The sequence below is a fragment of the Pelodiscus sinensis genome, chromosome 18 (assembly GCF_052426305.1).
Source record: "Pelodiscus sinensis isolate ZL-2025 chromosome 18, ASM5242630v1, whole genome shotgun sequence".
In the NCBI taxonomy this organism is placed as follows: Eukaryota; Metazoa; Chordata; order Testudines; family Trionychidae; genus Pelodiscus; species Pelodiscus sinensis.
Genome location: NC_143069.1, coordinates 13,746,341 through 13,762,924, shown reverse-complemented (window position 1 = coordinate 13,762,924; position 16,584 = coordinate 13,746,341). Strand labels below are relative to the sequence as shown.

The window sequence follows — 16,584 nt, the reverse complement described above, 5'->3', positions numbered from 1 at the left end:
AGAGGGAGGGAAGAAGCTGCAGGTTTGGATCCTTCCCTCCAGGGTTCCCGTTGCTCTCCCGGGGGGCCCGTCCCTTCCATGCCCAGCCTGGGCTCCTCCCTGCTCTGCGAGGCGGCTCAGACCCTGCTCAAGGCTGCACCCCGGAGCCAGCGGGTGGCCTGGATTCCCCAACCCCAACCCCCCTCTGACCCAGGGCTCCCCCTTGTCTTGCAGCAGTTCATCCGGGCCCTTCCCTACGACCTCCAGGCCCTACTGGCGAGCCTCCTCGCCGAGTCCCCAGACACCGCCCGGCTGCAGCTCATAATGGAGGTGAGCCCCGTGGGGGGGACGGGGCCATTGTCCCTGCTTCCTCGGGGGGGGGCCGAGAGAGGAGCAGTGTCAGTGGCTGGGGGGGGGCACAGTCCGAGAGGAGCCCCAGGCTCTGCCCAGAACCGGCACCTCCCTACGGGTCCTGACCTGCCTCTTTCCCCCCCAGCACCTGAGCCCGTGGCTGGAGTCCCACCTGCCCCAGGAGCGAGCCAGGGCCCTTGGCAGCACCACGGCCCTGCTGGGAGTCGCCACCACCCTCCCGGGGTTTGACGTAAGTGACCTCGGAGCCGGGGGGTCTGGGGCTGCAGGGCGCGGGGCTGGGAGCGTCCCCGGGAGGCAGAGGCAGGGCCGGGAATGGGCCGGGAATGGGCCGCGTTCTCCTTTCCCCGGGGAGGGGCGACCCTGGGCCCTTCAGGGGGGCTCTTGAGGGACTGGGCCTGGGGACTGGGGAGTGGCCGTCAGTGGATCCCCTTGTTCCACCCCCGGAGTGACCCTTCAGTCGGGGCCATTGCTCAGGGTTGTCTCCTCGCAAGGCCGGCCCCGCCCCGCCCCGGGAGGTGTCTCTGTCCGTCCCCCGAGCTCAGACCCGCCTCGGCGGCCGTTTGCATGGGACGTGCAGCCCCAGGATGCTGAGGGACCCCCCCTCTTCTCTCCCCTCAGAACTCCGCCGACTGGCCGAGGATGGGTCACCACGTGGCCCAGCTGGGCCTTTTTATTTCGGACCCATCCGAAGACGTCAGCCGGCTGGCCCGGGAGGGGGTGCACAGCCTGTATCAACTCCTCCTGCACCACAGGGGTAAGGAACCCAGCCGGGACCTGGGCCCCAGGGACACCCTGAGGGTGCCGGCGGCGGGGGGAGGGGACCCAGCCCTTTTCCCCCAGACTGGCCCAAGGGGGGATGCGTCCCTCTGTGTTCCCCTCCTTCTGCCCCCTGTGCCCCTCCATTTGCCCAGGGATGCCTGCAGGGACCCGTGGGAGGGGAAGGGCTCAGACCTGCCAGCAGAATGACCCTGTTGTGTCTCTTGCAGGCCTCAACATCCACCAGGCAGAGGACCTGTGGTGCAGACACTACTACAAAGAAAGATGGGTCCTGGCTCACAGCAACAGCGTGAGGGTGGGAGAGGTAAGGACGCGCTGCCAGGGCAGGGCAGGGCAGGGCTCGGGGGTGGGGCTGGCTGGGGCCCTCGTGGGGGTAGGAGGGTCTTGGGGGCAGGAGGAAGCTGTGACCTGGGGCAGGGGCTGGGGTGCCGGGTGAGGAGAGCGTCTGGGTGCAGGGTCTGGAAGGGAGTTTGGGGGAGGAGGAAGCTGTTTTAGCCCCAGGAGTTGGGGCCGGGCTCTGGGCCGTCAGCTGAAACCTCCTGTGCTCTTGATTCCAGGTCTTTGGGCAGCTCTTCACAGCAGAGCAGGAGAATTGCTTTTTGGACAAGGCTCTGCTCGCTGCCCGCTCCCCCCTGCGGCGCCCCAGCCAGGCCGGGCTGGTCCTGGCCCACGCCCTGCATGGGCAGGCCCATCACCTCCTGGAATACATGGTGAGCAGCCGGAGCAGATCAGGAGAGTGGGGCAGGGCCAGGGTCTCCTTCCCATCCCCTCAGGGAGTCCCCCGCCCCTTTCCTCAGGCTGCCCCCACCCCACGTCCCTGCTGGCAGAATCCCTCCTGCCCCTGCGAGCGTCCCTGGGGGTGGGGGAGGCTCTGAACACAGAAACTGTCCTAGGAGGCGGGAGGGGGCCGAGGTGTCAGGAGCTCTGGGGGGTCAGGAGCTCACCCTGCGGGCCTGACGGGGGGTGACCAGAGAGCAGGGGGAGGAGGGTGGAAATGCTGGGGGGCCAGTTCCCCTGAGTCCCCAGGGATGAATGTGACGGATTCTGCTTCCCTTGCAGCAGGAAGACACCCAGTGAGAGCAGCAAGAGCTGAGGAGCCAGCAGCTGCGTCCCCCTCCCCCCAACCCTCCCAATTGTATTGAATTGTATTTACATTCTCATTAAACAATGTTTCAAAAAACATTTGGATCAGGCTTGGTCAATAATTTGTAATGGGGGGGCCATTTTGGCAACTGATCAAGGGCCACATTTCTACCGAGGGGTTTGGGGTCTGGGACGGGGCGGTTGGGTGCAGAAGGGAGCTTAGGGGTGGAGCCTGGGTGCAGGGGGGGGGGTATGATCTGGGGCGGTGGATAGGGGTGCAGGGTCCAGGAGGGGGTATGGGCGCAGGAGAGGACTCTGGCCTGGGGGAGGGGCTCTAGAGGGGTGCAGGGTCAGGGAGGGAGCTGTGACCTGGGTGAAGGGGGAGCAGAAGGTTTGGGGGAGGGGGTGCGGGTGCCAGAGAGGAGTCTGGCCTGGGGGAGGGGTGTCGGGGGGTGCAGGGTCAGGGAGGGAGCTGTGACCTGGGTGAAGGGGGAGCAGAGGGTTTGGGGGAGGGGGTGCGGGTGCCAGAGAGGAGTCTGGCCTGGGGGAGGGGTGTCGGGGGGTGCAGGGTCAGGGAGGGAGCTGTGATCTGAGGGAATGGGGGACGCAGGTTCAGGTGGTCGCCTGGGACAGGCAGTCGGGGAGGGGACGTGGGCGCCAGGGGCAGGCTCTGGCTGGGGAGGCGCCTACCTAGGCAGCTGCGTATGGGGGAGCCCGACTGTCACCTGAGGGGACGGGGGAGCTCAATTTTCAACTGTGGGGAATGGAGGAAATACTGTGGAGTGGAGGGAGCGAGATGCGGGGGGTGAATTGTTCCTGGAGGGGAGATCTCCCTGGCTTGGGTCGGGGGGGGGGGCGTTTCCAGCAAAGCCCTCACATAAGAGGGAGACAGACGGGGGGGTAGGGAGAGGACCGGGATGGGCAGGGCAGGGTGGGTAGAAATGGGGAGGGGCAGGAGAAGGGAAGGGGGAGGAGATGGAGGAGAACAGGGGATAGGAGTGGGGGCGGGGATGAGGAGCAGGACACAGGCAGGGCAGTGGTGGTGATGGCTGAGCGATGAGAACAGCTTGCGGGGAACTTAGCTCTCCCCCAGCTGTACACGCGATACTAGACTGACTCTAGTCTCTCTGCGGCTCCCCGGCTGGGCTCTCACTCCCACGTCTCCCCTCAGGGTGCCTGCCGGCTCCCCTGCTCTCTCTGAACGCGTCCCTGGGGCCATTGTTACCATGAGGTGTCTGGTCCCTGGAGCGTCCCCTGTGACCCGCTTTATCTTCTGCAAGGACGGGCGGGAGGCTGCCAGCCAAGTGTTCACCCCCGGGCCATTCACCTACCACCTCACCCGTCGCGTCTCCGGCCCGGGGGACGCTGGGAATTTCTCCTGCTGGTACCAGCACAGAAGTGACAATAAGGAGCTGCTGAATTCCAACCTGAGCCTCTCCAGGATGCTGCGTGTGACCGGTGAGGCCCTGAGGCCCAGACCTGCCCCACCCAGAGCAGCCGGACCCCACTGCTGGGGCAGGAACCAGGGGCTGTGCTGAACAGAAGGGGCTCCGGGGCAGCTGGCATGTGTGGGCAGCAGCCCCCATCACACCCCTCCTGCAGGGCAGGGACTCCCTGCCCCCCATCACTGTGTCTAGGGGAGCTGGCTGGGCCGGCACAGCCCAGAACAGCCCCGGTTCCTGGAGCACCCCATGGTGCCAGAGAGCCCAGCAGGATAGTGACAGCCTGGGCTGGCTGGATTTTCACAAGCAGGGTCAGAGGCTCTGCGGGCTCTTCCCAAACTCTGCTCATGACTGGTGCTGCCAGTGGCTTGGGGGGCTGGGATTAGAGGAGCGGTCTGGTGCCCAGCTGGGGGGCTGGGATTAGAGGAGCGGTCTGGTGCCCAGCTGGGGGGCTGGGATTAGGGGAGCGGTCTGGTACCCAGCTGGGGGGCTGGGATTAGAGGAGCGGTCTGGTGCCCAGCGGGGGGCTGGGATTAGAGGAGCGGTCTGGTGCCCAGCTGGGGGGCTGGGATTAGAGGAGCGGTCTGGTGCCCAGCTGGGGGGCTGGGATTAGAGGAGCGGTCTGGTGCCCAGCTGGGGGGCTGGGATTAGAGGAGCGGTCTGGTGCCCAGCTGGGGGGCTGGGATTAGGGGAGGGGCGGGCTGGCATTATGGGCCGCCCAGCTAGCCAGCAGGCAGGTTGCTTGCTGGCCCTTGTTCTTGCCCAGGTCTCTGCGCAGCTGGAAGGGGGCAGGATAGAAGGGGGCAGGGGCTGGAGTTCAGGGATTCCCTTCACACCCTCTGCTGGTGTCTGGCTCCTTCCCAGAGCCAGTTGCAACCCTGGCCCCTCTGGCCCCCTCCTCCCTTTACTGTGACCGTTCCTTTTGCTGCAGGTGCCCAGGACGGAGCCGCCGTCGCCAGCCCAGGTACCCGCACCCAGCACTAGGGCTGTTCTCAGCCCCCGAGCTCCCTGAGGGTCTGTCCTGGCCTGGGGAGGGCTAATCCCTGCCGATGACCCAGGATGGGGGAGGAAACAGGTGCAAAGTCCCTGCACAACACGGCCACTGCCAGAGCCAGGGACAGAACCCAGGTATCCTGGCAGCCACCCCCCACTCTAACCACTAGGTCTCACTCCCCTCCCAGAGCTGGGGATGAAACCTGGTTCCCAGCCCTCCTGCGCTAACTGCTAGGCCCCATGGCCCTCTCTGCAGTGGGAGGCTAACCCCCCATCCCATTGCGTGTGCTGGTGTTGCCCTCTAGTGGTGAGCCCAGCTGGCTCAGGCCAAGCCTCTGAGGGTATGTCTACACTACCCTCCTGTGACGTAGTGGGGGTACCTGGCTGGTTTCTATGCTGCTGGCTCTGGGGTAACCCCCACTGGCTGTCGTGGGGACCACGACCCAGCAAAACAGGATGAGTCACTATGCAAACCAGTGGCCAGACACCCCCCATGGAGAGGAACAAAGGAAGGTGGATGCTGCCTTGGCTGGGGGGCAGGGCTGGAAGTTAGTGAGTTGGTTGCTGGCTGTCGGAGGGCATGGGAGACAGCCTAGGGAGAGGAGCTGGAGTTTTAGGGGCCCAGTCTCCCCCATCTCAAGGGGGCCTGAGGCATCCTAGCCCAGTTCCTGTAACCAGATTACATCTGTGCTGCGCTGTGCTGGAGGAGCAATAAACCACCCTCAATTCCACTGGCTGGTACAGTCTGTTTGTGCCATTTCGGGGTGCAGGAGACGGGGAACCCCCAACGTGCCGTCACACTGGTGTCAGAAGTGGGATGCACTGCACCCCGTGGATGGAGCTTCCAGCGGCAAGTGACAAGGCGCCGTAGAAGCAAGAGCCCTGGAGCCAGGCGTGCTGGAGACAGAGCGAAGCGGTTCCTGGGAATCGTGGGGCGCTGCAGCACTAGCCTGGTGAGTCTGCACCGAGGGGCCCAGCGGGCAGATGGCCTACGCCCGACTCTTGAAGGCAGAGCTGGTGGGGCTGTGCAGAGAGAGGGGCTTGCCTGTGCAGAAAGCAACCAAGGCCCAGCTGATTACCCAGCTGGAAGAGAATGACCAGCCACAGGGCCAGGATCTTGTCCCCAGGGGAAGCAGCCAGACCCCCCCGGAGAGTGTGTCAGGCTCAGAGAGGGGGAGGAGCGCTGGAACCCACCGGAGAGATGAGACAGCGTCTCCCGGGAGGCCTGCAAGCCGTAGCCCATCTAGGGCAGGGGCCAGCCCAGCGGAGCTGCGGCGGCTGGAGATCCAGCTGCGGATCAGGGAATTGGAAGTAGAGGACCGAGAGAAGGACCGCCAGGACCGAGAGAGGGAGCGCCAGGATCGAGAGAAGGAGCGCCAAGATCAAGAGAGGCAGCGACAGCATGAGCTGGCCATGACAGAGCGGAGAACCGGCGGGGCACCGGCTGCGCCAAGTGCGGATGGGCCCCAGGGTCCCGGGGCTGCCAGGCGCTTGGAGAGGCCCGTGGTGGCCCAAATGAAGGACATGGGCGACATAGACGGGTTCCTCAGTGCCTTTGAGAGGGCCTGTGGACTGCAACGGGTTCCCCCGGCTGACTGGCTGCAGGAGCTCATCCCCGCACTGAACCAGGAGGCGGCCGGAGTGCTCAGTCAGCTGGGGGACCTACAGCCAGGGGATTACAAGCGAGTCAAGGAGGCCCTGCTGCACAAGTTCGGGCTGACCCCCGAGATGTACAGGAAGAAGTTCCGGGGGGTACAGAAAGGGCCACGGGAGACCTATGTGGACCTGGCCTCCCGCCTGGCGCAATACTGCCGCAAGTGGGTGTCTGGAGCCGGAGCCCAGACCGCAGAGGAGCTGCTCAAGCTGGTTATGATGGAGCAGTTCTATGAAGCGTGCACACCCAAACTGAGGCTGTGGCTCAAGGACCGGAGACCAGAGAACCCCCAGGAGGCCGGGAGACTGGCGGATGAGTTCACGGAGAGCCGGTCCGGGTGTGAACGGGAGTCCCGGAGAGAGAGGGAACCGCGCAGAGACCGGATCTCGGCTGAGCGACGGAGGGAGTCAACTACGGGGCGAGACCAAGGAACAGGTCGTCTGCGCCCCAGAGAACCAGCCAGGGCCTGGACAGAGACAGTCCAAAGCCTAACTTGCCATCGCTGTGGGCAAAAAGGCCACAAGAGGGCTCAGTGCACCAGGTCCCAGGACCGGGGACTTTCCAGGGTTAACTGGCTGGGGCGGGAGGAAGGGCAGGCTGCCCCAGAGGCAGGGGCTGGCAGGCAAACCTCAGCTCAGAGAGAGGGGAAGGAGGCTCAGTGCACCTCCCCTGGGAGGTCTGATTCTCAGGAGGCGGATTTCTCCGTGTACCGGGTGGGGGCAGGACGGCCCCTGCGGAGCGAGTGCCTCATACCCCTGGAGGTGGATGGTAGGAAGGTGACGGGCTTCTGGGACACGGGGGCGGAGGTGACTCTGGCCCGATCCGACATAGTGGCCCCGGAGCGGATACTGCCCCACGCGCAGCTGACCCTGAAGGGCATAGACGGGTCCCCGTTTAAGGTGCCTGTAGCCAGGGTGCATCTGAAATGGGGGGCGAAGGAAGGCCTCAAGGAAGTGGGGGTGCACCCGCACTTGCCCACCGAGGTGCTGATGGGGAATGACCTAGAGGAGTGGCCCCATGAATCCCAGCGGGCTCTAGTCACTACCCGGAACCAGAGCCAGCGGGGGGCTGACAACGTGGGTCCAGGGAAGGACTCCTGGCAGCATCCTCAGGGTCCCATCCCAGTGGACACGGGGTCCAGCCAGGCTGGGACTCCGGACCTAGGCAGAGGTGGGGGACAGGTCCCGATCCCTGCCTCAGGAGCTGAATTCCAGGCTGAGGTGCAGGCAGACCCCTCCTTGCAGAGGCTGAGGGACCAGGCTGACCTCCATGCAGCTCAGCCCCGGGGGAGAGGTGGCCAGGAGAGATTCCTGCGGGAGCGTGGGCTCCTGTTCCGTGAGTGGCTCCCCCCCAGGAAGGCGAGGGCATGGAGCGTAGAGCGGCAGCTGGTCGTCCCCCGAAAGTATCGCCTCAAGCTGCTGTATTTGGCCCACGATGTCCCCGATGGGGGCCACCGGGGGATCCGGAGCACCCGGCTGAAGCTGCTCCAGCACTTCTATTGGCCGGGAATCTTTACAGCCGTGCAGCGGTACTGCCGGTCCTGTGACTCCTGCCAGAGGGGCGGGAAGGCCCAAGACAGTAGGAAAGCGGCTTGGGGGTCTCTACCCCAGATAGAGGACCCTCTGGGCTTGCTGAGAGAGTTATGGGAGGGGAAGTCCTCCCTGGATGGAGCATCGGGGGTGGAAGCCGCCCTGGCTGTCCAGAGAAGGCTCGCTGGGCTCATGGCCCCGGCCCGAGAGACCCTGGCCAGAGATCAAGGCCAGTGGAAGGGTGGGTGTGACCCCCGAGGACAGGCCTGTGCCAGTCGCCCTGGAGCGGGGCAGCGAGTGGACAGAGGGAAGCCAATTCATGTGGGGCCTCGCCATGGCCGGCCCGAGTCAAGGGGAGCACCCATGTCCCCGGGGCGGGTTCCCACGCAGAGGACCCGAACTTCCCTAGGTCACGAGTGGAGTGACCCTGCTCAGTTCGCTCTCGGAGGGGGGAGAACTGTGACGTAGTGGGGGTACCTGGCTGGTTTCTATGCTGCTGGCTCTGGAGTAACCCCCACTGGCTGTCGTGGGGACCACGACCCAGCAAAACAGGATGAGTCACTATGCAAACCAGTGGCCAGACACCCCCCATGGAGAGGAACAAAGGAAGGTGGAATGCTGCCCTGGCTGGGGGGGCAGGGCTGGAAGTTAGTGAGTTGGTTGCTGGCTGTCGGAGGGCATGGAGGAGACAGCCTAGGGGAAGGGGCTGGAGTTTAGGGGCCCAGTCTCCCCCATCTCAAGGGGGCCTGAGGCATCCTAGCCCAGTTCCTGTAACCAGATTACATCTGTGCTGCGCTGTGCTGGAGGAGCAATAAACCACCCTCAATTCCACTGGCTGGTGCAGTCTGTTTGTGCCATTTCGGGGTGCAGGAGACGGGGAACCCCCAACGCGCCGTCACACTTGCCTACCTCCATGAGGGACAGGAAACCATTTTGTCTCTGTGTGCTCTGGTTGCCTTCACTCGGGACATCACAGCACTCTGCAACGTGAAGCCAGAGCTGCCCCTGGGCACTCTGGTGCTTTTCGTGGACGCGTTGCTGCGGACCTGTCTGAACTTTCTGCAGGCTGCCATCTGAGAGGTCCATCAGGGGGCTGTCAGTATCCAGGAGGCCCTGCGGGAGAGCTTCCATCCTGAGGAGCCCTCAGAGCCTCTCTGGTCTGCCCCACTGGGGGCTTGTGCCTCATTCCTCCCTCACGTCCTTCCACTTACCTCTCCCTCAGCCCCCTTCCTGATGTCAAATAAAATACACGTATTTTCATGAACACAAACTATCTTTATTTAACAAAACCCCGGGGGAGAGGGGGGAGAATGAAACTCTGGTGAGACTGGGGAAAGGAGGCGGGAGAGGGGAGAAGAGAGGGGGGGAGAGGGAAGGGGGAAAACTTGGGGGGAGGAAGCAAGGGGAAGAAAGGGGAGGGGAAGGTCAAGGCTCAGGGTTGGGGGGCTCTCCAGACCAACTTGATTTTCATGCAAACTTGCTCCTGGGTTCACATGTGGCCTTTAGTGCCACGCTGGCAGCTATCCTGCCATTGACGGCCGCATTCCTCTCTCTAGTGCAGAGATCATGGACATTGGGGGCAATCCCCCCAAACCTGAATAAGGTCCATGATCTCCACCCTGGACCAGGAAGGTGCCCGCCTTCTCCAGCCCCTGTCAGGCTCCTGGGAGCTGGCAGACTGCTCCTGGCGAGTGGTGGAGGGCTGGCTGCCAGTCTTTGCTGGCTCATGTTTGGGGGCCACTGGATCAGGGGTAGTGACTGCTGGCTCTGGCCTGGCAGGCTTGGAACTGGCACAGACACTGTGGCCAGAGTCAACCCCTAAAGGCTCCGGGGAGGGAGGAAGGAGAGGAGTGATCTTGGTTGAGGCTGGAGTGGCCACCAGGGCACCCTGGGAAGTGTCAAAGTCAGACAGGACTCACAGATTTGGCAGACTGCTCTGTTTATTTCAGCAAAGCTTTGCTAAAATGCATTCAGAAAATGTGAGTACCATACAAGGTTCAAACCCCTTGATTTTATACAGTCAAAAGGCCAAGTTAACAAGATCAAAGGGTGTGGCAAAACTTCACATTATTAGTGTGGTTAAGTATCTTCATTTCAATATCAAGCACACAGCAATCTCCTGGCTATATCTCCCTGATTATCTAGAATTGCTTTCTGTCTAACACCTAATGTTTCTCTTCCTGTTAAACTCAGGCCCAAATTGGCTAGCACCTTGATCTGCATACCTACAATCAACATTAACATACTTTTCTTCTTCCTCTTAAAAGACAAACAGAATTCCTTCAACTTATTCAATTATTACAGCACAATTCATCTTTCTCCTACAGTATAATTCTTTCTACTTTCACAATCCCTCCTTTTGGTCAAGCCTCGCCTATGACCAACAATTACTGGGTTCCTTGCATTAACCGTTCTTTGTCTTTTTGTTCATTAGTGATATTTAAAAGCATCAGATTAGCACTCTGGTGAGGGGACATGTCTGTGACATGTCTTGCATAGTTTTGGATACAACAGGAGATTAACTGAAAACATACAAAAATTATTAAGATTCCAAATAGGATAGTCAGGGCTTCCTGAAACAACCAGTTTCCTATGCCAGAGAAATTGGACAAGTTACTTAGCCATTTTCACAGGGAACTTGGCTCTTCGTTGGAAAGGTATGCAATCTTTTTTAAGTAGCTAGCGCGATCTATTATATCATTGGTGTTGTCTGGTATATATACACAACATTCTTTGCCAATGAGAGCACAGGTCCCTCCTTTTGCTGCCAGCACTATATCCAATGCCTGACGGTTTTGGAGGACCACTTGTCTGATCGCTCCTGTTTCTTTGGCCAGGGCCCTTAAACTTTTTCCAGTTTCATTTTCCATGATTTTAACTACTGTTTGTAACCTCAGAAGCCTTTTTGCATGATGTATTACTCCCCCAAGTGGGTCAAAGGAACCACCAATAGCCTCTTCCCAAGTTAAAGGGCTTATGTGATTCACATACCATTGGGCATCCGACAAGTCCCTTCTTTTTCGCCTAAAATTACCGAGGGGTTCTCATGGGAAGGACTCTAACACTCGGAATTGTGGGAAGAGTTGGGCGGGATAACAGATACCTGACCAGTTAACTGGTAATGTGGTATAGGCCTTTGTTCCACAGACCCAATGATGCCCTATCAAAGCCGGGAAGGGTCGGTTGCACCCCTTTGCCATATAGGTGTCTACAAAGGAGGAGTAATATCCCCCGAAGGGCACACGGTGATTCTCCTTACGGGGAGTGGTGTTATTTGCATGGCATTAAAGATTGTACTGATGTTACAATATGCTGGAGACAACTGCTCCTCCCCAGATTCAGCCCCGTCCCATTACACACCAAACACCAGTGACCTTTTTTCTCCTCCACACTTATCCGTTTAGATACATTTATTCCCACAATTATTCCCACTGCTTCCCAAGTGTCATTACTGTTCCATGTCTTGTTAAACGGGTGAGGCCTGGGGAATTAAGTGGGATTGCCAAGACAGGAACCAGCTTGTGAGTGGGATGGAATGTGGCTGCAGACCCAGCAATTAGAGATATTAAGGGTCTGAGCGATCCATACTTGCTGGTGGATAAAAGAATTGTCATTGTCATTGTGGATTCCCCAGATCTTAAGACACCAGTGGCCGAGGAACAGGCCCCACCAGAGGCACATGTTGGAGGCAAGACCCTTTTGGTTCTGACAACCTCCACTGAGGGAACCGCAGTTACGGTTTTATGTCCACCAGGCAGCAGGCGCTAGGCTCACTACTGCTTCTTCTTGGGCCTTGCTTTTGGTCCTCATCTGCTTCAGGCAATCCTTACGCGAACGTAGGTTGTAAGGTATTGCAGGCTGTTCCTCTACGTCTTCTTCTGGAGTCAAAATTGACTCTGCATGGTCCTGAGGTGATGATTGGTCCGCTGGGGATGGTGCCTTCTTACACTGCGAAGCCTGTATCCATGCTGCGATGCCGGATAGCTTAACAGCCGTCTGGGCAGTGAGCAGCACCTGATGCAGGCCCTTCCACCGGGGTTCCATGGCGTGTTTTCGTTGGTGGTGTCGTACGTAGACCCAATCACCTGTCTCGAGAGTGTGGCAGGCATCCGAGGTGGGTTCCGTCGGCCAGGCGGCTCGAACCTGTGAATGGAAGTGACTTACAGCTTGCATTAGTCCCTTGCAGTACTGAAGGAGTGTACTGTGAGTCAAGTTCAAGTCTGAGACTGGAGTAATGGTAGCCATTGTTCACATAAACAATTTCAAAAGGACTTAGTTTATGTCTTTGGGATGGTAGGGACAGTGCAGCAGGAGTGTGACATGTAACACACGATCCAGGTGCTGAACAAGTTGTTCAGTAAAATGTGTACCCCGGTCACTGGACAGAGTGGCAGGAGTTTCTTTGGCAGGTATAATATGATTTAACAAACATTTGGCAACAGACAGCGAATCAGCTTTGCGACAAGGAAAGACTTCAATCCAACCCAAAAATAACCCAAATAAATTCATATAGTTGACACACAGGCATTTGTACAAAATCAAGCTGCCAATGCAAGAACAGTGCTTGGGGCAGGCCCCAGAACCCTTGAGCTACCTTTACAGGTTTGCCAACATTGTAGCTTTGGCAAGTGGTACAGGCGGCACAGTGGTGAGCTGCAAAAGAGCTGAAATGGGGGGCCCACCATTCTGCCTTAGTTACAGCAGAGATCATACCCTCCTTTCCGACATGCGAAACGCCGTGTAGCAGGGCGGCCAGAGCTGGGTAGAGCGAAAAGGGGGCCACAAAGGCACCAATAAGGGGGCGCCAAAGGGAATCAGGGTGTAGAGAGCAACCCTGGGCGACCCAGGAGCCCTTTTCTGTTTCTGAGGCAGAGTCTTGGAGCAGGGTGACTTTAGAAAGAGACTGCGGTGGTACAGAAACAGAAAGGGAACCGAGAAACGCACCTGGGGAAGGTTCTATGGCAGCATTACCCTTAGCAACATCAGTATCTGCTGTGGAGTGACCAGGGCACTTAACAATAGCTAATGCAGATGGGAGTGCATACAGGAGAGCAGCAATGTAGGGGCCATTCTTGATAGGGGTACCAGCAGAGGTAAGGAAACCCCGAGCTTGCCAGAGGGTGCCAAAGTCATGTACAACCCCAAAAGCATATCGAGAATCAGTATAAATGGTGGCGGAGCGTCCCTCAGCCAGAAAGCAAGCGCGGGTTAGGGCAACTAGTTCAGCGACTTGTGCTGAGGTGACAGAAGGTAAAGGCGCAGCTTCTAGGGTTTCAGAGAGTGATACCACAGCGTAAACTGCGAGGAGACGACCTTGGCTATCTCTAAAGCAGGAACCTTCAGTGAGTAACACAAGGTCGGAGTTAGGGAGAGGGACATCAGAAAGGTTGGGGCATGAGACGGTGACAGCAGAGACACTTGCAAGGCAGTCGTGGGGTTCACCGTCATTAGACAGAGGAAGGAGAGTGGCAGGGTTCAACTGAGAACAGCACTTTATGGTGATATGCGAAGCCGAAAGCAGTAAAAGTGAGGCGGGCGGAGGAAAGGTGAGCTGTATTACATTGTAGCAGGAGAGTATCTATAGAGTGAGGGACCATGAGAGAAACAGGAGAGCGGAGGACAAGGGACTCAGACATTTCAATTAGGCGTGCCGCGGCAGCCACAGCACGCAGACAGGGGGGTAGACCTTGGGCAACAGGATCCAAGGTGGCAGAGAAATAAGCTACTGGACGATTTTTGCCACCATGCTCCTGAGTAAGAACCCCAAGTGCACAACCAGATTGCTCGTGGCAGAAAAGGGTAAAGGCTTACAGTAGTCAGGTAACCCTAAGGTGGCGGAGGGGGGGGGGGGCAGTGAGAAGCACTAAAGAGTCAGTTTCTGAGGCAGATAATGAAGGGGAACAGAGGAGTAGATCATTTACACATTGGACCAATGTGGACCCAGAGGGGAAGACCAGGTCAACAAGGTCTTTGGCTAATGCTTGGGAAAAGTAAGACGGGCTTTCCGTGTACCCCTTGGGAAGCATACTGCTGCTCCTTGTAAGAAAAGGCAAAAAGATACTGGGACTTAGGGTGAACCGGGACAGAAAAGAAAGCAGAACACAGATCAACATCAGTAAAATGAGTTGCATCTGGCAGGATAGAAGCCAGATTAGTTGCTGGGTTAGGGATTACAGGAAAGGTGGGTACAACAATGCAGTTAATAGCTTGAAGATCCTGAACAAACCACCATGATTTACCATCAGCTTTTCGAACTGGGAGGAGGATAGGGGTGTTACAGGGGCTGGAACAGGGGACAATAATGCCTTGTTCCCACAGGGTGGATATGACCGGAGCTGAAACCTTTAAATCCCAAAAACCCGGTGCCACGACCCCTTCTCTGACCTTATCCCCATTCTTGGTACCCTCCCCATTCCCAGTACTGTCTGCCCTGCCCTGAATAATGCTGTATTTGCAGAGCTATCAACTTTTGTGAGGACTGCTTCTCTTTCTTTTTAGAGTGCAGTGGCAATGCTCTGCCACTGCTTGCAATTTGTCCATGGTCTTGGCCTCCCATCCAACACTTATTTGCTTTAACATACTGCTAATAGCAGATAAGAGGCTATTAACAAACGCATGCGCCAGGGCGCCCTGTCCATTTTTACCTGGTTGCTGTATCCCAAAAAAACCCAAAAAACCCAACCAAACAAACAAAAAAACCATCAGTCAGTCTGTGTGATAGTTGCCCGGGTTTTTTTCTTTGTTGCTGTTTACGAGGTTATAAGTAGTTTACACAGTTGCAGGAGGTCTGCTTCAGAGGGTTCATAGGCATTGCACACTAGCAAAATTCCTCTGCAAATTTGGTAGGGTTTTCCTGGGGCTTTGGAAAACCTTTTAAAATCGAGTGGAGCTCCGTGTGGGTCCAGGGTTTATAGCTTCAAGTGGGACCGGTCTGAGTCTTCTTGGAGGACGGGGTAAAGGGAAGCGCTCGGTCTGGTGGTGGGAGAGGAGGTTTCCAATAAAGCTTTTTCTTATAATTAGAATTTTTAAGGGAGGCGAGCTTCGATTCAGTTCATTTAAGATTTGCCTCGTCCCACCACTGCATGAAGCAATCTACCTCTCCTCTAGCCAATTTAGTTTTGGGAAGGCCAAGTTTGTCTTTTAAGACGTCCACTTGGTCTTTGTTCCAAGATCCTAACAGTGGCCACTGAGTTTTGGGATCCCCCCAGAGTTAATCTAGATCATTTTTCCAGAAATTTACAGGAGTCCGGACCCTTTCTAAAATATATAAACTGAGCCAGGGTCCCTTTAGGGAACTATCCCTGCTTAGACGTCTAGTTACCCATACAGGAGGACTTCATACACCAATCACACAAGGAGGAAATTCGGGTTCGTCAGAGCGGTGCCCAGTGCAACACACAAAAGAAGCCCACAGGCTACTGCCTCAATCGCCCTTGCGTTCACTCCAAGGATTTTATCCAAGGTGCGGTGCGGCTGCGATTGTGCAGATTCCAGTCACACAGACCGCGGGGACAGGAGCCCCTTGGTCGGCCAGTCCCTGGACAGGGATGGCTCCCAGACTCACTCACACCACAGGGAAGACGGATAGACACAGAGACAAGACAGTCCTCAGTCCGGACAAAATAATTACCTGACCAGAGTCCTGATGTTAGATCCCGGGATCCCTACCAGAACAGAGCAGGAACCAACAGGTTCGATGGCGTAGACTTCGCTATGGTTGTGCACCTTTCCGTTCTGGTGGAGGACCGCTCAGGCCAAATGCCCAGGTGCCGGCTACCACGGTCATCCTGCAAGACGGTCAGGGATCACACAGCCTCAGCGAAGACGGTTGCCATCTCAGTGGGACCTCCAAATTGTCAAAGTCAGACAGGACTCACAGATTTGGCAGACTGCTCTGTTTATTTCAGCAAAGCTTTGCTAAAATGCATTCAGAAAATGTGAGTGCCATACAAGGTTCAAACCTCTTGATTTATACAGTCAAAAGAAAGCCAAAATTAACAGGATTAAAAGGGGGGCAAAACTTCACATAGTTAGTGTGAGGCTACTCAAGTACTCTTCATTTCAGTATTAAGCACACAGCAATCTCCTGGCTATATCTCCCTGATTATCTGGAATTGTTTCCTGTCTAACACCTAATGTTTCTTTTCCTGTTAAACTCAGGCCCAAATTGGCTAGCACCTTGATCTGCATACCTACAATCAACATTAACATACTTTTCTTCTTCCTCTTAAAAAGACAAACAGAATTCCTTCAACTTATTCAATTAATACAGCACAATTCATCTTTTTCTTACAGTATAATTCTTTCTACTTTCACACCCAGGACAGGGCTCCTGGTGATTAGCACGAGTCATTAGGGATTGTGGTTTCCATGGAGCCAGGCAGGGGCCGTATCTCGCTGAGGGTCTCACTGGGACCCATCCTGCGATCCCAGGGACACTGATCCAGCCCCAGTCCCTGTGTCCCATCCTCACTCCAGGGAATTGGCTCAGCCCATGGTGTATAGACACCCTGTATAACTAGCACAGATTCCGGCTTTCTCACACCCTCCCTGCCCCTGAGTGTCTTTGTTCCACAGATGCCCTCGTGGGCCAAGGGAAACTGCAAGATGTCTTTGTAAGTGCCCCCCAAAACTCCCCAGCTCTGTGCCTTGCCTCACCCCACACCAATGCACCATGCATCCCCTCACTGCATATGAATACCCCCTGCTGTCTGGGATCAGGACTGTCTGGTGTGTGGCTGTGTGTGTTTGTGTG

General features: G+C 57.4%; 1 long non-coding RNA gene across 1 annotated transcript in view; it reads left to right on the top strand.

Annotated features, from left to right (window-relative positions):
• The first annotated feature begins 216 nt into the window (after nucleotides 1-216).
• LOC149523244 (uncharacterized) overlaps nucleotides 217-16,584 on the top strand; it is a 53,965-nt gene continuing 37,597 nt past the window's right edge. The window contains exon 1 of the long non-coding RNA XR_016347179.1: nucleotides 217-309. This is a non-coding gene — a long non-coding RNA (uncharacterized LOC149523244). The remainder of the gene's footprint in view (nucleotides 310-16,584) is intronic.